The sequence below is a fragment of the Amborella trichopoda genome, chromosome 11 (genome assembly GCF_054954075.1).
Source record: "Amborella trichopoda isolate Santa Cruz 75 chromosome 11, AtrichopodaSantaCruz75HAP2 v2.0, whole genome shotgun sequence".
In the NCBI taxonomy this organism is placed as follows: domain Eukaryota; kingdom Viridiplantae; phylum Streptophyta; class Magnoliopsida; order Amborellales; family Amborellaceae; genus Amborella; species Amborella trichopoda.
Window position 1 is genome coordinate 16,675,815 of NC_142346.1, and position 23,512 is coordinate 16,699,326.

Here is a 23,512-nt window from a genome sequence, read left to right on the forward strand (position 1 = left end):
CTATGACTCCGAGTCGACAACACCAAGTCATTCTGCTAATCTCGCCCCTCCGACGAGCTCTCTTCTTCTTTCTATCTTTCACTCAACCTTGCACTTCATCGCCTTATCACATGATCGTGCATCGCTCTAAGACAAGGGTGGGTCTTTCGACCCACTTGTCTTACAAATTAACTATAGAAGTATTGTGTAGAAAAACAGGAGGATTACTGGTCAAGGGAGGCAATTCCAAACCAGCTCAAGTGGCTGGGGGGCTTTCTTCATGGTCCAAGAGGGCGCCCACACGAGCCATCCCGATTAAGTCCCGAACCCACCTAAAATTCCTCTATCATTAGTTGGTATACCTCCCCTTACCCTCGAGCAAGGTTCCGAGAGAGCGATCTTACATCTCGGGTTCATTAGAAACCCGAGACCCGTGCCACCTGATCATCCACATCTGGAGGGTGAGATTGAGGTACCTAACCAACTTGACGACTCCACTGGGGATTTACTACCCCTTAGTCGGTTCGCTTTTGTTTGACCACTTTCTTTCTTTACTTTCTACACCTTTTTCTAGGGCACCTGGGTTGTTCAACCCATTCATTAGGGTTGGGGACTTCCTTATTTGTGCACTCGTGGCTGTCTCAGGGAAGCAAGCCACTTAAGCCTCCTTCCCTACCCTTCTTCTGAGTCAGGAGTCAGGATCTGGCTCTCAGGTTCTCACCTGGATCGATGCGAGAGGGGATTCGAAGATCCCTGCCTCCTCGCTTTCTCACCTTAGTCGACTCTCCACCAAAGCCCCTTGCATGGGTAGCACTGATGCTGCCGCACACCCTGCTACTGGCAAGTCTCCTGCCAGTCATGCTACTGCGGTACTCTAAAAGGCTGCCCCGTCCGTCTCTGTGGAAGGAAAATGAATTTCCATGGTGTTCGAGGTTCACGCAAGGCAACCCCCTGTGTTCATTCATCACTTTGAGCCTCCACATTTGGAGGGTCATTACACAGAGGCGAAGGTCCTGGGGTTTTCACCCCTCACACACACTCAACGGCTCGTGGTCTATCCACTCGAGCCACACCTCGGGGCAGCCCTCATGTTGCCTTGAGCTCTAGTCCAAGGCTAGGCCTCATCGGGCCAAACTCTGCACACACCATGCATCCACCTTCCACAACTCGTGGTTGCGCTAGTTCTATGTCGCCTCGAGCACATGAGGGTCGTCCACCGTCCTCCCCCTCATCACACACCGTTCCATCCTATGAGAGATCAGATTCCACCTCGTCCCTCATAGACACAAGCTTGTGGGTCTCGACCTCCTCAGGTCGATTCCATTGACCGAGCCCAGGCTGACCCCCAGGTCACCTGGATGGCTAACCCTAAAGGTGCACACACACCATCATTGTACGTCCCTCCCAGAATCAGACTCAAGCGGGGTCACGAGCCCTCCCCTCTTTCCTCTATCACTCTCTCGACGCCAGGCAAGCACCTCGAGCTCTAGTACTCGAAGGCCTTTTCTAAGAGTACCATCTTGAGCCAACCCCGGGTCAGCTGAGTACCTTGGCCGCACAAAGGAATTCGGGGCAACGGTTTGATGGCAGACAGGGGTCTCCATCCTCAAAAGAAGAAACCCATGTTGCTCTCCATCCTTGGGCCCTCTCCTTGCTCCAGCTCATAGACATGGCCCTTGCCTGTTCAAAGAAAATGGGGCAATCCAGATCCCAGGCTCAGTTCTAGAATGAGGTCCACAACTTCCTCATGACTAAGCAGAAGAAAGGCCTGCACGTCTTGATCACACCTCCAAAGCAGTCAAGGTCACCACCTCTGACGACCTGCCTTGTAACCCCTTCTTCCCTCTTGAAAATCAAGAACCTGAGCAGGTCCAGGAATATTTCTTGATGATCAGCACTCAGAAGCCATGGTCCCATGACCGTTAAGAATCGATCCTCACAAGATTGGCATCAAAGCCCGGGTCCAGTTGGGCAAGCTGAGCCCCTCCAGATGGACCTGCCATGCACGACTCGCCAACCTTGTCAGTCCGCTGCATCACCTGACTCTGATCCCTAGAGGAAACAGTTAGTGTCATGGTGATCAATGACCTGAACGACATTCAAGAGGAGCGAATGAAAAATTTCGAGGAAATGATGCAAGCCATCCTCGCGAAGATGGAGTGCCTAGAGGCTATCAGATCCGCTTCTTCATCCAACTCACCAGCTGGTGAGGACACAATCCCTAGGCATACTCCCCCACCGGTCTCTCAAGATAGCTCTTTTGCTCACGGGGTCTCCCAAACTGACATAAATGATATGGTGGCCCATAGCCTCAAGAACAAGGTCTCAAGCATGTAGGAAATGTAGCTCTACCAGAAGCCATATCCTTCGTACATTGACCAGGTGCCGTTTCCCCCAAACTACCAAAAAGAGAAGTTCCCCTTGTTCAATGGTAATACGTCTCCTCACTAGTATACCACTCACTTCCAAGAAGCCTGCTGAGAGACGACAACTGATGGACGACTTCTCCTCCGCCAATTCGTTGAGACTCTCGAAGGACTAGCTTTTTAATGGTATGCTCGGTTGCCTCCGAACTCGGTGCATACTTGGCAAGAAATGGAGCAATTGTTCTACTAATGCTTCTACAAAGTTCAAAGGAATGTGGAGACCATCAAGCTCCTCACTCTGATGCAAGACCCCGGTGAGCTAGTTGACAAGTTCATCACCCGATGGAGAGAGATGGAAACCTTTCATGTCACCCCCATGACCAAGAAGGAAGCGGTCCAGACCTGCATACGGAACATGCTTCCCAAAATCGCGCTACATGTCGAGGCATCTAATCCGGCCTCCATGTCAGAGCTCATCTCTAAGGCAGTTCGTATTGAGGAATTGTTCAAGCACGACAGTTCTTGTCTGGTTCAAGCTCTCGCTCTAACAGTTGGGGACATCAAAAGGTAGTGATCAGCGCGACCGTCACCATGGATGAGACTAAAGGCACAATGCCTCAAACTCTCGACCTCTCTAAGGCACAGATCCCTCAAGCCAGGGGTAAGCAGCAATCCTACAATACGGTCCCGCCCCCTAAAAATAGTAAGCTACATGACTACTTGGCCTAATGCCTGAATAAAATTTACCCCTTTGAAAAGAAGTCGACCCCCGCGCTGCTCTGATTGCAGAACATGATCCAGTTGCCGGAGGCCAATATTGAATAGTCGGCTGGGCAGGAGAAGAATGAGAAGTACTGCGCCTATCACAAGAGGGTAGCCCATCCCAATCGCGACTGCTATAAGATCAATGACACTATCGAAGCCCTTATCAACAAGGGTCCGATAAAGCTCGAAGAGTTGAAAAAGGCATTCGGGGAAGCTGAGGAATCACGAATCGTCACGATCCAAGAGGATGACGAGGTACCCGTTATCTTTCATCTATTCTTCTCTATATTGCTCAAAGAAGGAATCGTTGCCCCGAAGCCGATAAGGTAGCCTAAGTTCCTTCTTCTATGGACCATAAACCTCTAATGTGCATACCACCTGATACGAGGCCACGACATCAGTGAGTGCACTGGCTTCCATAAGCTCTTGGCCGAGAAGATGCAACAGTACCAAGAAGTTCAAGGCGACCCGGCAAGACACCCCTAGGTCCCTCTCTCGGCTGCGCAAGAAGACCTCCCAACGTAAGTTGAGGGAAATGCCAGGCAAGACCCTCTCTAGGCCTCTTCGAAGAAATGCTCCTCCAAGGTCTCGTTGCTCTCAAGGATGCTAGATAGCCCAAATACCTCGACGAAAAAACCTTGGTTCCCATACCATCAAGTGTTGGGCCATGAACTTAAAGATTTCTCTAGGTTAGAGGCCATAGTCACGTAGAAAGTCCAGCAAGGCCACATTGTCTGTGCGATCCTCCTAGAACACGTCCAAGCCTTCACCCCCGACAAAGAAGGAGCCACGCTACAGGCCCCTCACGTGCGTGCACCAGATCCCTCAAAGCGCTCGACCTCTCAACCCTGGGAAGTCTACCATGGGCGAAGCAAGCTCAAGTTCCTAAAATGTGAGCCATTTCGCCAAGCTATGGCCCATCACCAGCCTAATAGGGCAGTCGAAACACTCCCTAGGTCAGCTCGCTGAAGGAGACATCCTCCTCAACCACCAGTCGAGGAAGAATTCCTCAGGCCCTTTCCTCCGCTGCTGATTCTGCAGGACTCTCCCACGCGCAGCTCGCCTCATCTTATTATCCAATCAGGCGGACGAACCTGAGTCATCGACATCTTAGGTGTCGTCCGAAATGGGTGATGACTTTAAAAGCACCCCACAACAGTCAAAGCTAGGGCAAGACGTTAAATACCCTTTGCCAATGTCCTCCGGCGACGGCATAAAAAGCTGCCCGACACATTCTAACTCTTCTTCTCCCCTCTCCTCTACTTTCTCCACAGGTACCGCTCGACGATGCCCAGACTTTGACTCTCTAAATAGAGAGCTCGGAGACACCAGCCTCACCATGTCGCAGCAAGAACGTCTCAGAGAAATGCTGGCCCGGGCGACAGGATTCTCGATAGCTGCCGACGCCCTGGCATCCCAAGCCGAAGACGAGCTACCTTCAAGCTCTTGCTCCCACCAGACCAACCACATGATCTAAGTGCATGAAGTGTCGCCCGGCTTGAGGCAAGCACTGAATGAGTCCAAGCACAAGGCTAGGGGTCCCTCGCCTGAAGCCGACCTTTCTATTGCCTAGATCAGTCAGAGACTAGTCCCCTCCTACATTGCACCCCTCCTAGAGGTCAAGATGTCGGGGTCATGGGTTGCTACACTCGAAATCAAAGAAGACCCTTCTGAGTCCCCCGATGAGGAACTCCAGGAAGCTCTCGAAGAATGGGAATAGGGCAGTCAGGCCACGACAGATGAGCTCAAAGAGGTCAACCTGGGGGACGAAGCCAACCCAAGGCCAACCTTCATATTAGCAAAGATGTTCCCTGAAGAAAAAGAAAGTTATGTCTCCCTCCTCCGATCAAATCAGGATGTCTTCACCTGGCAGTATCATGATATGCTAGGTCTAGACCCTCACATTGTTGTCCACCACCTTGGCATCGATCCTACCATCAAACCCATAAAGCAGAAACCATGAAGGTTTAGGCCAGACCTCGAGATGCAGATCGACACCGAGGTGAAGAAGCTCATGCAAGTTGGATTCATACACGAAGTAAAATACCCAAGATGGCTGGCGAATGTCGTCCCAGTCAAGAAAAAGAACAGCCAAATCAGGGTCTGCATCGACTTTCGTGAAGTGAACACTACTTGTCTCAGGGATGATTTCCCTCTGCCATTCACCAAGATGTTGGTTGACTCCACAACCCATTGCCAAATCTTCTCTTTTATGGATGAATATTCTGGCTATAATCAAATAAGGATGGTGCTAGAGGATGAGAAGGCCATGAAGTTCTTAACTCCAAAGGGTGTCTTCTATTACACTGTGATGCCTTTTGGGCTAAAGAATGCCAACGCCATGTACCAGCGTGCCATGACAACCATCTTTAAGGACATTCTTCACAAGGAGGTCGAGTGCTATGTGGATGACTTGGTGGTGAAATTTGAAACAAAAGCCTCCCACTTCTAGGACCTAAAAAACATGTTTGAGCAGTTGCGGCGTCACCAACTCAAGATGAATCCCTTGAAATGCACCTTTGGCGTACGCTTGAGAAAATTCTTAGGGTTCATTATGAGATATCATGGACTCAAGATTGAGCTTGTCAAAATCAAGGCAATTCAAGATAGGCCGCCACCTACAACCCTCCACGAATTGCGGTCTCTCCAGAGACAACTTGCTAACATCTGAAGGTTCATTTCAAACCTCTCAGGGCTATTTAGATCCTTTTCACACCTCTTGAAGAAGGATACTCCCTTCATATGAGATGAAGCGTGCCAAGTTGTGCTCGAGGACATCAAGCAGTACCTGTTGAATCCACCAATGCTCTCTATGCTAGTGTTGAAAAGGCCCATCATCCTATACGTGACCGCCCTTGACGAGTCACTCGAGGCACTCGTGGTGCAAAACAATGATGGAGGGAAGGAGACAACGCTCTATTATCTCAGCATCAAAATGCAAGGGGCCAACAAGAACTACCCCCCCATTGAAAAGATGTGCCTGGCCTTAATCTTTCTTGTACAGAAGCTTCGCCACTACTTGCTCGGCCACAAGGTCAAATTAACCTCCAGGGCAGACCCGGTCCAGTTCCTTATGACCCGACCATGCTTGTTAGGATGTTTGGCGAAGTGGGCATTATTACTGATGGAGTTTGACATCACGTATGTACCACATAAAGCAGTTAAGGGCCAAGCCCCAGCAGACTTCCTTGCGGCTCACCCAGTCCCTTCAAAATCTACCCTGTCAAGTGATCTCCTAGATGAAGAAGTCTTCTACATGGCGTTAACTCAGCCATGGGAGATGTACTTTGACGGAGCATTCCAGTCTAATGAGGGGGCACAGAAGTTGCGTTCCTGACCCCCGATGGAGGGATGATTAATCTGTCCTTCTCACTCACAGTGGCATTTTCTCATAATTAAGCTGAGTATCAAGCCCTCATAATTGGAGTCGAGATCGCTCAAGAGTTAGACATGGAGCAGATGAACATCTTCGGCGACTCTGAGCTGGTCATCTGGCAACTTAAGGGAATTTATGATGTAAGGAAGGACACTCTCAAGCCTTATCATGACACAACCAAAACTTATATGGCCCACTTTGATGATTTCTCCCTAAGTCACATCCCTAGAAGGCTAAACTCCCAGGTTGACACACTCTCGAAGCTCGGCTCCACCATCCAACTATCTTCATCAGGACCTATTCCAGTCTGGGTAACTGAATGGAGGCACGTAGACTTGAGAACCGAAGTTGACATGGATGACAAGAGGGACGTCTTCCTTGAATGCCCACCTTACCCATTTGGGGCACTCCCTGCAGCCAGGGATGTCATCAAGGCAGAGCAGGAAATTTCCTAAGGAAAAGAAGCCAAGGCCAAGGGACAAGAGCCCGAATTGTTTGACCCGATGTATGCGGAGGTTGAACAAATAAAAGACTGGAGGGGGTCCATCATGGACTTCGTAAAGCATGGAAGACTGCCTCAAGATTGGACGGAACGTATCGTCATACGATGGATGTTCACCAAGTACACCCTTCTCGATTGGGATGTCCTCTTTCATCGGTCATTTGACAGAATCCTCCTTAGATGCGTCGATGCACAAGAGGCAAGAAAAGTACTCGAAGAGGTACATTTGGACATCTACGGGTTGCACCAGTCCGGTCCCAACATATGCAAACTTGGCTATTACCGGCCTTCCATTGTAGCTGACACTCAAAACTACACCAAAAGATGCTAGGTGTGCCAAATCCACTCAAGCCTCATTCATCAGCCTCTAGGACCTCTCCATCCTAAGATGGCATCATGGCCCTTTTCTCAATGGGGTATGGACATTATAAGACCCATCGACCCTCCTTCTGCCTTGGGCCATGCCTTCTTCTTGGCAGTGACAGACTACTTCTCCAAGTGGGCTAAGGCAATCTCTCTCAAACAGGTTCCAGGGACCGCTGTGTCTGACGTTTTGCGGCACCACATCATATACCGGTTCGGAGTCCCTAACCGAATAATTTCTGATAATGGCCGTCAGTTCAGGAGCTAGCATGTTGATCACGCCAAGTCAACCTGTTCGACTTTGAGTGGAAATACTCGACTATGTACTACCGTCGAGCCAATGGGTTAGCTGAGGCATTCAACAAGACTGGAAAACGCAGATAGCGAAGAGGCGATGCCCCCTATCAACAGGCAATATCTAAAGAAGTATTATCCCTAACGTGACCATGAAGTGCTGTGTGTGCAGTGAAAAGACTGAAATGAAGAAGAAGAGCATGAAGCCAATTCAAAGGTTTATTACACTAAAAAGCGTTACAAGTTACAATAAAAAACCCATTATCAGGGAAATTACAAAGCCTTTGCGTCTGAGGAAAGTTACAAACCAAAGCCAGCAGCGTTGCTCTTGCATATGAGAATAGGAGGACAATTACAAGCCAAGAGAAGCTCCCTCCTTGACCAGAAGAAGCAAACCCACCAAAAGAAATGCCTGCCTCATGAAGAACTGGAAATATCCCAAGGAGAATGGTTACATGCCAAAAGAAAAATCCAACCAATGCTGAGTTAGCTTCAATTCATCCGACGAGTATATCAAATATACAAGGCAGACTTCTCTGGCAAGGAATTGGCCTATAATGGAGAGCATACCTTGTTCACTGTGGGCACCCTTCCACAGTACAATATGGACTTCACGGTTGTGCTGAAGGACTTGGATCCCAACACACCGTGAAGGCAAGGCCTCCCCATTTTCCATCACTTTTAACCCTTGCAAGAAATCGCCGTAAGAGGTCATCCCCGTGTGCAACCCAATGCCGCATCCTACCATCACCACATGCAGGCTAACGTCGCGCTTAGACTATCGTCGCGAGCCTCATGCCCCCAAATGTGGCTATCACCGCATGTGACCTAGGGACGTGTGAAGGCGACTCTGCATGTGACTTAATGGAATGCGTGGCTTTGAAGCACCCCTGTTCCCACTTTTCCCACTTTTCGAGGGGCATTGACTCCTATGCCTCTTCGGTTTCCCAAACAGTCACTCCTCGACGATGATCCACCTTCCTGTGACCTTTCACTATCTTTGCAATCTTTCAGGTTTTTGCTGGAAAACAAACCTCTGACCATCGGAATCCTTGCTTGGCCTTATTCTTTCCCCTATAGGCACTAAAAGAAAGGACTGCTCCATCAACAGGAACCTCCTGTTTGACCCTGTTCTTTCCTATGTTCCAATGGCTGGAAATATCATGGAAAACACCGGGAAAAAACCCTTCCCACCTGCTACCCGTTGCTGGAGTTAACAAGACCACCAGAAGTTCCCTGAAAATCTCCCCTAAGTCATTGCGACCCTGCGGACTGCCCTTCTCCTGGGTTTCCCACTTCATCAGTTCACCAAAGCCCAATGGAATTTTGCTAAGTCTCCGGTGAACTCAATGTAGCCCCTTGCTCCTTCATCTCCAACAACTAGAGAGCTGACAGAGCTCTCTGAACTCTCTACAACCTCCCCTTTAGCAGCAGAACGGCCGGAGGAGTACTTAAACTCTGGCAACACACCTCTGCAAAATCGGCAAAGGCCTAGAGAAGCCCTCTTCCTTGCTTGGAAAGATTCGACACTTCTCAAAAAATGTTGGCAACCCCACTACAAAGCATCACACCTCCTGAAGCTCTCCAAAAAAATCTTCTAAGGGCTTGTCTCTGCAAGTTTTGGCCAGGAAGAGCTCGTTAAGAAACCTGCACCAGAAGCTTTGGCACTCTCTCTCTCTAAAAACCTCTCGACTATTTTTACCCTTTGATAAAATAGCAAAGTGGGGTCTCTCCCCCTTTTATACCCCGCAAGTACCTAAGATTACCCTCGAAAAACTCAGAATGGCGCTCCAGTCCCCAACCCTTAATGGTAATAAGGCCGGGCTGGGTCGGACCAACCCTCGAGACCTGAAGCATCGTCGCCGTGTGCCTCGCCAAGACATGCGTCGCGCACCTCGTCTAACACTTCACCCAGGGGATTATTGCTGCACGCTAGCTTTAAGAGAACATCACCGCAGACCTTTACCAAGTGCATCTCATCCAGAGGTTATCACTGCGCGCTTCGTCAGAGAGTTATCACCACGCGCTACTACCCCGTGCTTCGCCCAGGAACTTAGCACATCACCAAAGCGCACTAATGCGTGCGCCACTCCACACTTAGCGTCGTCCATGCCCTGACACTCCCTTCGAACCACCGTCCCACATCCTCAGGAAGTTCATTTCCTACACCGCGATCTTACCCCTTAGCAAGCCCGATCTCTGGTAATGGCTCTATTCCCCATGGGGTTGCTTCTCCCACAACTCCATGGTCCATGCTGCACGACCTTCAACTGCACTGCCACAGTCCTAGTTGTATGACTTTAAACTGCATAGCCACGATCCATGCGACATGACCCTAAACTTCACAGCCCTAGTCCTTGTCTCATGACTCAAAATTGTACGACCACGGTCCAAACTATTCCCCCTTAAACTGTAACGAAGGTCTAGTTGGATGACCTCAAACTACGTAGTCCTTGTCTCATGACTCAAAACTGAACGACCATGGTCCAAACTACATTACCTTAAACTATAGCTGAGGTCTAGTTGCACGACCTCAAACTGTAAAGTCCTTGTCACATGACTTTAAAACTTACGACCATGGTCCAGCTATGTGACCTTAAAACCATAGTGCACGTCTTGTCTACATGATGTTAAAAGGCTTAGCACCATGGTCTAAACTATATGACCTTAAACTATAGCGGAGGTTTAGTTGAACGACCACAAACTGCAACGTCCTACTTGTATGACTTTAAACTATGCAACCATGGTCCGAGATACAAGACCCTAAACGGTAACGCATAGCCGGCAAATGACCCATACGTCTGGCTCCAACTAGACCCCCAGCGGAGTGAGATGTATGCAAGGGGTATACTCAACTCATCAGCCCCAGAGAGCTTGAGCCATCCCTCCTTCGACCCATGATGGCGTTTATCTGTGCTCTGGCCTGACAGAGTTCCATGCGCACCAATATTCATCATCCGCATAGAGTCGTATTGGCCTTCCTAGTCCTCAGTGGAACCTCTCCCACTCACTAATCCTCGTAGGGTTACCACTCTTCTCTACATCTCTTCATGTGTATAGCCTTCATTATCTTTATCCCCAGGGAGCTAGATTGCTACCCACAACCCCATGCAGTCCTACTGCCATGGCGACTCATACTTGGTCCATGCCGCACGACCTTAAACTGCACGACCATAGTCCGAACTATATGACCTTAAACTGTAGCAGATGTCTACTTGCATGATCACAAACTGCATGGTCCTATTTGCACGACTTTAAACTGCACAACCATGGTCCGAGCTATATGACCTTAAACTATAGTGCATGTCTGAGCCACATGACGATAAACTGCTTCGCCTAGGTATAGGATGCATGAGCTTAAAGACGCCCCATACGCACGCACCTCTCTTTTGAAGTGCATCTTCACACATGTCCTCCCTAACTGACCCGTCCCTGTGCGCAAATCACTTCTATCGCCTCCCCAGTGAGTCTGCATACGCGCACATGCCCTTTACATTCATCTTCACACACACCTTCCCTAGCCGGCCCATTTGCGTGCTCGCGCCGCCTTCACCCTCACTACTTTATTTCACCATTTCATAATTGAATCCTACCCATATTCAACGGCAAGCCGTCTCGCCACCTAGTTGGTGGGTCACCATCATTCACTCACTCATCATCAATTATCTTCAGGAAACTTCATGCCAACTTCCCAGGTGGGTCAAAGTCATCACAAGGCTCACTCTATGGCCTCTACAAGCTGTCATTCCTTACCACTACGATCCAGCTGTATGACCTTAAACTATAGTGCATGTCTTGATCGCATGATGTTAAACTGCTTCACACAGGTTTCGAAGGCACGAGCCTAAAACATGCCTTCACATGAAAAAAATTGGCACGGTGTACACCTGGACAGGGGAACGCCATGAGTAAAAATGATGGATGGGCATGGTCACGAAACCATGAGTAAGAGAGTTCCGTGAAAAAAGAAACCTAGACACAGTGAAAACCTTAAAAGGGCACTGTGAGAAAAAATGGATGAAAAGGGTGGACACGACCGCAAGGTCATGGGTAAAAAAAGCCTAGAAATAACAAAAGTTGGTGAAAGTTGTCTTCACGGTGCCACTTCCCCTGGTCAAGTGAAAACCTGCGAAAGGGCGCATAGACTGACGAGGTAGGTAGCCTCAGCCGGCATCTCAGTTTCAAGGCTCACCCGAGAGTGAGAGCACACAAAATCTCTTAAGTTTCCAGGCTCATTCAGGAGTGAGAGAACACAAGATCTCCCAAGTTTCTAGGCTCATCCGGGAGTGAGAGCACATAATATCTCCAAAGTTTCCAGGCTCATCCAGTAGTGAGAGCACAGATGAGCCTAGAAACTTAGGCATAGCAAGTAGTAGAAAATTCGACAGTCTCGAAACAGCCCCAGAACTGGTCAAGATCTTCATGAGGTTTTTCAAGAGTCTCCTGCTAAGTTTAGTCGCATTCCGACATGTCTACCGCAGTGCAGACTAAGAAACAGTTCAGACAGAATTGACCTCTAGCACCCTGAAACTGACCCCTATAACTAGAGAAACATCTTCAGCATATTAAATTATTGTGGGACCACCACCATTAGATCAGACATGGCTGAAAACTACAGGGGTTAAGATTCAGCTCAAACAGATGTTCTAAGAAGAAGTTATGGGTGAAAGAGTGAAACAGGTGAAGCCGCACGCTATTTTCGTGCGACCACCCTGCAGCACTACGCCATTGAAGGGACAGTCAAGACCACTCACTTTCAATGCTTATATCTCGATCGTCCCATGTCGGATCCTGCTCAAATTTAGTGAGCATGTTCATCTAGTCAAAGACGAGCGATTCGATAAGTGGTATGCCCCTTGATGATACCTGAGCGCGAAGAAAGCTAGAGAGAAGTTGTTGACCTGTGAAGAAACTGCAGAAAATTCAGCAGCGTCATGCCTCGCTTGAGTGTGCAGGGAATTTCAAACTTGCAAAATCTTTGTTCGACCAAGGAATCAAGCTGCGTTTGGTGCCCCGTGATTGTAGTGACATGTTCACTGTGATTCAACGAAGAAGACACAGAAAAACATCAAGGAATGAACATACTATCGATCCAAAGTTTCGAGATCTACTCAAAGTTCAAGTCACATGATTGTGCACCAAAACACGATCCAAGGCTTGAATTTAGTATCAAATGGATCTACATGCCAAGCCTAACAAGAAAACAATCATCGTACGATCAACTAGGCATTAGAATGACCTCGAATCAGCCATGCAAGAACACGCAAGTCCTAAGGCAACACATGGACTGTTCTCGAATTCCACAACTTGTTAGGTAAGACAAATCTATCATTTTTCACACTATTTTCTAATTTATTTTAAATCAATTTAATCTTAATTTCTAAAAATTAGGGTTACTTTTGATCATCCACCCATGTTTGGGGAACACTTCTATATATACATACCAGCATTGTATGCAAATAGAGATAGAGAGAGGAGAGGATACAAACACATACACACACATAAGAGAGCGCTTTCACTTAATATAAGTTTCTCTTTCTTATCATTGTGGTGTTACGTTTGAGAGAAAGAGTGAGGTGAGAGAAACTTTTGATCGGTAGCCCCTAGGGTTTAGGTAAATCTTCTCTCTTCTTCTTCTTTTCTTCCCTTCATTCTCTTCTCCCTCTACTTCGTCTGCGTTTTTCGCGAAGGCCATGCGCGGCAGTGGCAATGGCGTCCATGACTCTCTCTTGCTCTCACAGGTCGTGCAGGGCGATGGCAGCGCCATGCACAAGCCTCCTTCCCTTTCTTCTCGTCTCTCTTTCTCCCAGTGAGGTCTGTAGACGGCGCTACCTGTCGTTGCCATGAACGTGGCTGTGACGTCTTGGTGAAGAATGTAGATGGCAAGGCTTGTTGTCACATGCAGCGGTCTTCCTCTGTGTCACATCTAGCATAGACGGCGATGCCTATCGCTGCCCGTTAGAGGTCTTGGTAACACCCATCACTACTTTGCACTTTCTCTGCACATTTGGTGCTCATCGTAGTCCTCCCTGCGTCCCTCACCTATCGTCATGCTACTTTGGAGGCACTATCATCGCGTGCTTCGAAAGGAGACAGTGCCATCGGCAAGGGATGCTTTGTCTCATCGCGTTATCGACCGCGACGCCTATTGACGTCCTGACTGCCCTCGCTTTGTCGTCTCGCCCCTCTCTCTTCTCGCTTGATTGAAGGCATGTTTAGCTTAGCATTGCCATGTCGACTTTGGTTTTGATTAGTATTGTCGCCGTGCTGTTCCTGTGAGCCATGCCTGTCTTGCTACTACTCCAAGTCGGCAACGTCGGATCATTCTTTTAACCTCGCCCCTCCATTGAGTTCTCTTCCCCTTTCTATCTTTCACCCAACCTTGCACTTCATCGCTTTCTCACATGAACGTGCATCACCTTAGGACACTGGTGGGTCTGTCGATCCACTTGTGTTACAAATTAATCATAGAAGTGCTGTGCAGAAAAACAAGAGGATTACAGGTCAAAGGAGGCGATTCTGAACCAGCTCAAGTTGCTAGGGGGCTTTCTTTGTGATCTAAGAGGGCGCCTACACTAGCTAGCCTGAGTAAGTCTCGAACGCTCCTAAAATTCCTCTCTCTTTGCGTTGTATACTTGCCCTTACCCTCGAGCAAGGTTCCAAGAGAGAGATCTCACATCTCGGGTTCATTAGAAACTTGAGACATGTCCCACCTGATCATCCAGATCTGGAGGGCAAGATCGAGGCACCTAACTAACAATGTGGTCTTGTGGCTAGGAAGCAAAAGTAATAATGTCGAAGGAAATTTTTCGAATGTTGTCCTTCTTACTTCTCTAGAAGCATAACATTTGATGGGGCAAGCTGTTTGAACACATTTTTTAGCACCTTGGGTCCCTGATGCAGAATAAAAGAAAAGCTAGTCAATAAAGTCTGGACATATAGTGAAATTCTTTACATTCTCATAATTTTCCCAGAATGGGTCAGAATCTTCCTAAGCACTCCAAAAGGCCACCTGTCAAGTTTTGTCATAATCTGACATGTCTAAGGCAGTGTAGATAAAGAAACAATTTTGAAAAAATCAACCTCCAACACCCTAAAAAGGACTCCATTACTAGAACACTATTTTTGATACGTCAAATCACAATGGGACCACCACCATTAGATCTGGCATAGTCGAAAACCCCTAGGGGTCAAGTTTCAACTTAAATGGACACTCCAAGACAAGGTAATGGGTAAACCATTAAAAAGGGGTAGGCCGAATGCTATTCCGTGTGGCCTCCCTGTACCAATCTCCATTAAAGGAGACTGGTGTGGACAGTCCCGAGCAAAAACTTCAAAGATCTGTATCTCACTCATCTTGAGTCGGATCACTTCCAAATTTTGTGAGAGTGTTCGTCTCATCAAGACGAGTGTTTTAATATGTAGCACGACTCGCGACGATACCCCAGCAAGGAGAAAAGATAGAGAGAAGTTGGCGCTTCGTGAAGAAAGCTACAAAAAATTCAACAGCGACGCTCCTCATTTGAGCGGCCACATCACGGCGCTCGCGCACCGGATCGATGTGAAACCAATTGCATTATGTGCGCAAGGTCTGAGGCCATATATATTCTGTACCCTGCGTTCGATGAACAGTTGGATTCAGCACACAAAGGCGTCAAAGTTTCAGTAGATTCCAACCACCGAATTTCTAGATTCCAGCAAAAAATCCAAGACGACAAAATCTTCGTCCGAACACGAAATCGAGTTGTGTTTGTTGCCATGCGATCATGATGGTGTGATCAGTGTAATTTAGCAAATAAATCAAAGAAAACCATCAAGAAACAAACACACCATCGATCAGAAGTTTTCAAGATCTATAAAAATTTCGAGTCGCATGATTGTGGCCCAAAAACGTGATCCATGACTCGAAGGTGGTATCAAATCAATTGTCATGTCGAGCTCGAAAAAAACATAATCATCTTTCAGCCAAATGGATGTCGGTGCAACCTCGAAACATCTATGGAAGATCACACAAGTTTTAGGGCAGCAGCAGGGACTGTTTTGAAATTTCATGTATTGTGGGGTAGAGACAAAACCGTCATTTTGCAACCATTTTTAGAATTTATTTTAATTCAATTAAATTGTAATTATCATCAATTTAGGTATTTTTTGGGCGTACACTCATGTTTGGGCACAATTCTATAAGTACATGCTAAACATAATTATCAAAGGACCCTTGATTTTTCAATCTCATCAATAAAATTTGAGAGTTTTCACATTGAAATTGTGGGCATGTCTTGGAAAGAGAGAGAGGAGAGAGAAGAAAAGGTTTGGTATCTTTTAGTGAAGGTAATTTTTTCTCTCCTCCTCTCATCTCTCTTTCTCTCTCCTCTCATCTATCTATTTCTCTCTCTCCTCCTCTCATCTCTCTTTCTCACTCCTTTTGTTTATATTTCTCTACCTCCTCATCTATCTATCTCTTTCTCCCTCCTCTCATCTATCTCTTTCTCTCTCCTCATCTCATCTCTCTCTTTCTCTCTCCTCCTCTCATCTCTCTCTTTCTCTCTCCTCCTCTCATCTCTCTCTTTCTCTCTCCTCATCTATCTCTCTCTTTCTCCCTCCTCTTGTCTAGATCTTTCTCTTTCCTCCTCTCACCTCTCTCTTTGTCTCTTCTCTCATCTATATCTCCCTTTCCTTTTCTTCTCTGATCTTCTTTATTCACTTTTCCTCTCTCTAATATCTTTCCTTTCTTTTTCCTCTCTTTCCTTCTCTCTCTCTGTTCTCTCTCTTTCTTCTCTGTTCATGCATGGCAGAGCCTATCACTGGGCATGATGTCCTCCCACTTCTGGGACATAAATAGTGAATCAAGCCTTAACCCGAGTGGCGGGTCGGGCCTTTGTCAAAGTTCCCTTGTCTCCCCCTATGTCATGAACGGTGGAAGTTCGTCACTGTCCTTGTTTTCTCTCTCTTCTTAATCCTGTGTCATGTACAATAGAAGCTCATTATTGTCCATATTTTCTCTCTCTTCTTAATCTTGTGTGATGGACGACGGAAGCTCATTATCATCCATGTTTTCTCTCTCTTCTTAATCCTGTGTCATGGATGGTGGAAGCTCATCACCATCCATGTTTTCTCTCTCTTCTCATTCCTCTGTCATGGACGGCTAAAGCTCATCGCCATCGATATTTTCTCTTTCTTCTTAATCCTGTGTCATGGACGGCTGAAGCTCATTGTTATCCATGTTTCCTCTCTCTTCTTAATCTTGTGTCATGGATGGATGAAGCTCATCGCCACCCATAGTTTCTCTTTGTTCTCATCCCTCTGTCATGGACGGCGGAAGCTCATCGCCATCCATGTTCCCCATTTATCTTCTCTCTCTCTCTTCTCTCTCTCTTTCTCCTGCTTCCTTCACTCTCTCCTTCATTTCTTTTTTTTCTCTTCTTTCTCACTGCTTCTCTCTTCTCCTTTTCCTCTCATTCTCTCTTTTCTTTCTTTTTCTCACATGCACAACATTGGTAGTACTGTACATGCTTCTCTTTCTCTTCTCTTCTCCTTCTCTCTTTCTTTCCCGTTTGACAAAGGGAGGCTAAGTCAGACATTACCATGGTAGTCTCGTCATCTAGCAGTATTGCCGTTGTGCCGGTCTTAGTTACTGTGCCTGCCTTACTGTCACGATAGGCTAGCCATCATGTCTGGCTAGTCAATGACGTTATGTTGTCTTATAGTATTGTTGTTGTGCCAGTCTAGTTACCGTGCCCATCTTGCTACCAAGTCGGGTCAATCACTTGCTGGTCTAGCTATTGTGTTAGTCTAGCCACTTGGCTAAATTCCTATCTTCCCCCTTCCTCTAATTTGTCTTTTTCTTCTTCTTTCATCTATCCTCTTCCCCTTTTTCTTCTTTTGAATGTGCGGCATTCGTCCAAAGACAAGGAGGGGTCATTTGACCCACTTGTCTTGTAAAATAACAATGTGTATGTGATTGCAAAAGCAGGAGAGTACAGACCAAGGGAGGTGATTCCGAACTAGTTGTAAATTGGAGGCCTTTTCGTCGTGATCTAAGAGGGCACCCACGCGAGTCAACCCGAGTGAGTCAGGGACCCAGGTGACGTGTGTCCCAACTCACATTAAAATTCCTCTCATCTGTTGGTATACCTGCCCTAATTTTCTAACGAGGTTCACGAGAGAGCGATCTCAAGTCTCGAGTTCCACCGAAACTCGAGACACGTGCCACCCGATCATCTCGACCCGGAGGGCGAGCTCGAGGCTACTAACCAAAGGAACCTGCAACGTGACGTGGATGGTGGAAGATGACTCAAAACCTTTGGTTGTGCAACTAGCCTTGAGATCTGGAAGAAGGACCGCTAAGATAAAACCACCTAAAGATACCACACCAAAGAAGGTTATGCCTGCCACAAAAATACAGGTCAAAACTTCCAATGCTGCCAGACGTGTGAAACCATTCACATATATGATTATTGGTGATTATAATGTAGCATCCCAGTTGCGAAAAACATCGACCGCCACAAGCTTCTACAATTCTCTTATGCTTCCCAAGGAGCTTCGAATAGCCTTGATACAGGCCTTATCATCGTCAGAAGAATTTCAAATTGAAGTTGATCAAGCAGAAATTGACCCTACATTTCTAGTTGATGCTACGCCGGTTACTTTCTCACATGCAGACTTACAGTTGGGGGCAAAACCTCACAATCGCCCGCTGATGGTAGCTGAAATTCTATTTGGCACCAATGTCACTCGAATAATGATAGACGGAGGGTAAGCCGTAAACCTACTCCCTTTGAGGACACTAAAGGCCATAGGGATGGATATAAAAAACTTATAAGAAAGGATTATGATAATCTAAGGCTACAATTAAACAACTCAACAAGCCATAGAAAGTGTTAGGTTGAAGCTAAGAACTAGGGAACTAGAGGCTTACACCACATTCCAAGTCATAGAAACCGAAGCATCGTATAATGTTCTATTAGGATGCCATTGGTTGCATGACAATGGAATTATTCCCTCCACTCTCCACCAGTGCTTCAAATATTTCCACGAGTGTAAACAACATACTGTTTATGCTGACTGAAGGCCGTTCACCAAAGTGGAGTTTCATTTCACAGATGCCAAATTCTATAAAGTCAAAAACTCGGATCCCTATGATGTCGGTGGGGTCTTAAAGGAAACCCTCTCTCGAACGGCTGCAGAGACCTGGGCGTGCACGCGTGGGTCCTCCTGTGTGCGGATAGGATCCAATGGTGAGAGAGATTTTGGTAGCTAAAGCGCTGCGAGGCGCTCATCATGCTGCTTGGGCGTTCGAAGGAAACGTTTGGGCAGTTAGTCCTCTTAGAATAGTCACGACGCCCTCCAGCTTTCTACAAGCACGGTTTGGACAATGACTCTCTTTAGGCAGGCAAACTCTCTACTCTGTCTCTCTCTTTACATTGCTGGCTGTGATGGGATCCGAATGTCCCTCCTTTTAGTAACCCTCTCGAGGGGGCTGGCCGGTCAATAAGGGGGTGCGAGAGAATCCGAGGGTTGAGGCCCATGAGTTCACTCAAGTCCGCGTGTCTGTTGGTGGACGTGGGTTGCTACGCGGGACAAACTATACATTGAGAAGGAGAGAGAGAGAGAGGGGAGACCTAGTTTAAGAGAGAGGGAGAGGGGCCCATGTAATCAAGAGTATTTTCTCTCTCCTCTCAGCGAGATTTGAGACTCATAAGCAAAAAGACTAATGAAACAAGCGTAATCTGCTCTCAAAGGGGGTGGCGGGGGGCAGGGGGAATCTCAGGTTTTTGTAGCCTCTTTTACAAGTGAATTAAGCTTTCTTACATAGAGGATTCGTCAAACAGGGGTGAATGTTAAAAAATAAAGCTTAATTAAAATTTAAGAAATTAATAATAAATCTAAAAATTAAGCACAATGATCAAAATGTCCCTGAGATCTTTTCCGCTAATGATGAAACCTCCCTGCAAGGAGGTCACTCCACCATGGCCAGAGTTTAGAAGCCTTTTCTGCAATTTTTGGCTGTGGTTCATAAGTTTTGGCACCATATCTTAAAAGTTCTTGTGATCATGAGCATTTTGATGCCCTTTAATCTTGCTATGGTGGCTGTTTTCCCACGGGGTGGAAGTTCAGCAAGATTTGTGAACTTGTTTCGTCAATGCCTTTCGAGCTGCAATGTTCTGGCTCCTAGCTTTGCTTGCAAATGAGAGAGGAGATCGTCATAGTCGTTTTACATCGAGTTTGGAATGATTTGGTTCTGGTTTGCGTTCTTGCCTAATTTAGTGGGTCACTGGAAAAAGGAATTACGGCAACCGAGCGAATTTACTTCTTCTGTGACCTGGGGATCGTACCTTGGATTGAATGCAAGAGGTATACCAGTTTGTAGCTCCTTGGGAGGTAGTTGCATTTGAACTCATTCCCGCAGTGATACAATTCGTGGATGTCAAGCTATGCTTCATGGGATTCGAGGCTTCTTCTTCTTAAACCCTGGTTCTTCTAGTTTTGCGAGCACCTTCTTCGGAGGAGAAGTTTGACTCTGGGTCAAAATAACAAGGCTGGCGTGATCTAGAACATATATAGATTTGACCTTTCTCTGGCTTTTGAGAAAGGCGCCATGGGTCTTTGAAGCTGCTCCAGAAACGTAATGTCGCAGTCTCCATGCTTGGGGACTAGTTTGGTGAAGTCGCCCTACATTAGTGTAAAACCAGCATGTTTCGAGGCCGCATGGGTGTAGACCCCTTCTGGGTGGTCCGATTGAGCCCAAATTTGGTCATGAGGGGTTTTTCGACCTTCTGAATGCGATGGTGATGGTTTAGTAGTGTTCTGAAGCCGCTAGCATAGGGTTACATTTGTAAGTTCCTTCCATGGGGCGATGGCATCGTACCTAGGTCGTATGGTCTGAGGCTTTATTTTATGGCACAACTTTGGTCTGTGGGTGTTCTGAGTACCTACAGAACCAGGCTGTTGCTGGCCCTATCCTTGATCATACAGGCAGTGAAAGTAAGTCAAAAATGACATACAACAACTTGCCTTAAGGGATGTTGCGCTTTGAGAGAAGCGAGAAGTCCAACATTCAGAATGAAAACTTTATCATAAAGAGGACGTGGACAGGAATACCAACAGGTGTGAAAGGAATTTGGGCCATGAGGCGGGACTCACCTCACATGGGTTCATGACACACTCAGGCTGCTCATGTGGGCGCCCTCTTAGATAACGTGGAATTCCCCCTTGCTTGTGGCCAGTACAGAATCACCTCTCTTGACCTATTTCTTCTTCCCTGTAACCACACACATACATTAGAATACAGACAAGTGGGTCAAGAGACCCCACCTTCTCTTTGGATGAATGCACACAAACGTGTTCATTCAAAAGGGAAAATGGGAAATGGTGTCATCAAGTCCATGTCAATTGGGCAGCCTTCTGGTGTCTTCTTAATAGGGGAACTTGCAATGCCATTCTCTTAGTGGAAAGTGAGGAAAAGGGGGGTGAGATGAAGAAAGTAAAAAGGTAAGAATAGAGACAAAAAGAGGAGAGAATAGAGAGAGAAGAGAGAAATGAAGAAATGAAGACCAGTTTGGCTTTCGCCTGGTCCTCAGAGAAAGGGAGTAAAGAAAGAAAATAGAAATGAAGGCTAGTTTGACTTTCACCTAGCTCTTCAGAGGTAAAGAAAGGGAATATTTTTTTAGAGATAGGAAGACGAAGAAAAATGAGAAAGAGGGTGAAGGTTAGCTTAGCTCTGGCTAAACCTTCCAAAAGGGAGAAGAGACAAGACTGAAATAAGAGACAAAGGAGAACAAAGGAGAGAGAAGGAAAATAGAGAGAGAAGAAAAAGATTGAGAAAAAAAGGGTGAAGGTTAGCTTGGCTCTAGCTAAACCTTACAAAAGGGAGAAAAGATGAGAATGAAATAAGAGAAAGAGAAAGAAGAAGGAGAAAGTAGAGAGAGAAAATGAATGAGAGAGAGAAGGTGAAGTTAGCTTGACTCTCGCTAAACCTTCCAAAAATGAGAAGAGGCGAAAAGAAGGAGAGAAGAAGAGAGGAGAAGTGAGAAAAGACACAGAAGAGGGTGAAGGTTAGTTTAGCTCTCGATAAACCTTTCAAAAGGGGGAAGAGACGAGACTGAAGCAAGAAGAAGAAGAAGGGAGAAGAGACATGAAATTAGAGAGTAGAAAAGGAATGAGAAGAAGAAGGTGAAGGCTACATTGGCTCTCACTGGACCTTTCAAGGGGGAGAAGAGACGAGACTAAAGTAAGAAGAAGAAAAAGAAGAGAGAAAAGAGATGAAAGTATAGATTAGAAAATGATTGAGAAGAAGAAGGTGAAGGTTAGCTTGGCTCTCGCTAGGTCTTCCAAAGGGGAGAAGAGACGTGACTGACATAAGAAGAAGAAGAAGAGAGAAGATAGATGAAAGTAGAGAGTAAAAAAGGAATGAGAAGAAGAAGGTAAATGTTAGCTTGGCTCTCGCTAGACCTTCAAAGGGGGAGAAGAGAAAAATAGAAAGAGGAAAGAAGAGAAAGGGAAGAGAAAAGGAAAGTAGAGAGAGAGAGAAGAGGAGAAGGGAGAGAGCAAGAGAGAAAGAGCAAGAGAGAGAAGAGCAAGAGAGAGAAGAGAAAGAGAGAGAAGAGAGAAAAGAGACATAGGCGGCAGTCTAACTGTCGTCTATGTAAGAGAGAAGGAAGATAGATAAGAGAGAGAAGAGACACAGGCAGCAGTTTGACTGCTGTCTGTGTAAGAGAGAGAGACGAGACACAGGGGGCAGTTTGACTACCATCTGTGTAAGAGAGAGGGAAAAGAGACACAGGTGGCAGTCTGATTGCTGTCTATGTAAGAGAGAGAGAAGAGAGATAAGAGACATAAGGGGTGGTCTAATTATCGTCTGTGTAAGAGACAAAAAAGGGAGAGAAGAAACACATGTGGCGGTTTGGCTACCGTCTATGTAAGAGAGAGGGAATAGAGAAGAAACATAGGCAGCAATCAGACTGCCATCTTTATAAGAGAGAGAAGAGAGAAAAAGAGGAGAGAGAAATTAGGGCATGATAGTGACCCTATCGTGCCAAATAGGAGAGAGAGAAAACAAAGAGAAGTGAAAATTTAGGCACGGTAGTGACCCTGCCGTGCCAAATAGGAGAAGAGAGAAAAGAGAGAGAAGAGAAACGTCAGGCACAACAATGACTCTACCATGCCAAACAGGAGAAGAGAGAGAAGAGCAAAGTTAGGCACGACAGTCACCCTACCGTTCTAAATAAGAGAAGAGAGAGAAAAGAGAGAAGAGAAAAGTCAAGCACGGCAGTGACCCTACGGTGCTAAACAAGAGAAGAGAGATAAAAGGGAGAGAAGAGAAACATGGACGGCGCCTTGTGCAGCTGTCTAAGGGAGTGAAGAGAGAGAAAAGAAAGAATAAGAGAGAAAAAGGGAAAGAAGAAGATAGAGATAGGAAGGAAGAAGAGAGAGAAACGAGGGGAGAGAAAAAGGAAAGAAGAAGAGAGAGAAAAGAAAGAGGAAGAGAGAAAAAGGAAAGAGGAAGAGAGAGAAAGGAAAGAAGAAGAGTGAGAAAGGAAAAGAGAGGGGAGAGAAAAAGGAAAGAGAAATAGAAGAGGAGAGAGAAAGAAAAGAGGAGAGAAAGAGGAGAAGAGAGAGAAAAAAGAGAGAAAGAGGAGAGGAGAGATAAAGTGGAGAGGAGAGAAAAAAGAGAGAGAAAGAGGAGAGGAGAGGAGAGAGAAAGAGGAGAGGAGAGAAAAGAGAGAGAGAATGAGAAGAGGAGAGAGAATGAGGAGAGGAGAGAGAAAAAGAGAGGAGAAAGAAAGTAAAGAGTGAAAGATGAGAAGAGAGAAAGAAGAGAGAGAAAGAGGAAAGGAGAGGAGAGGAGAGAGAAAGTCACATGGATGGTCA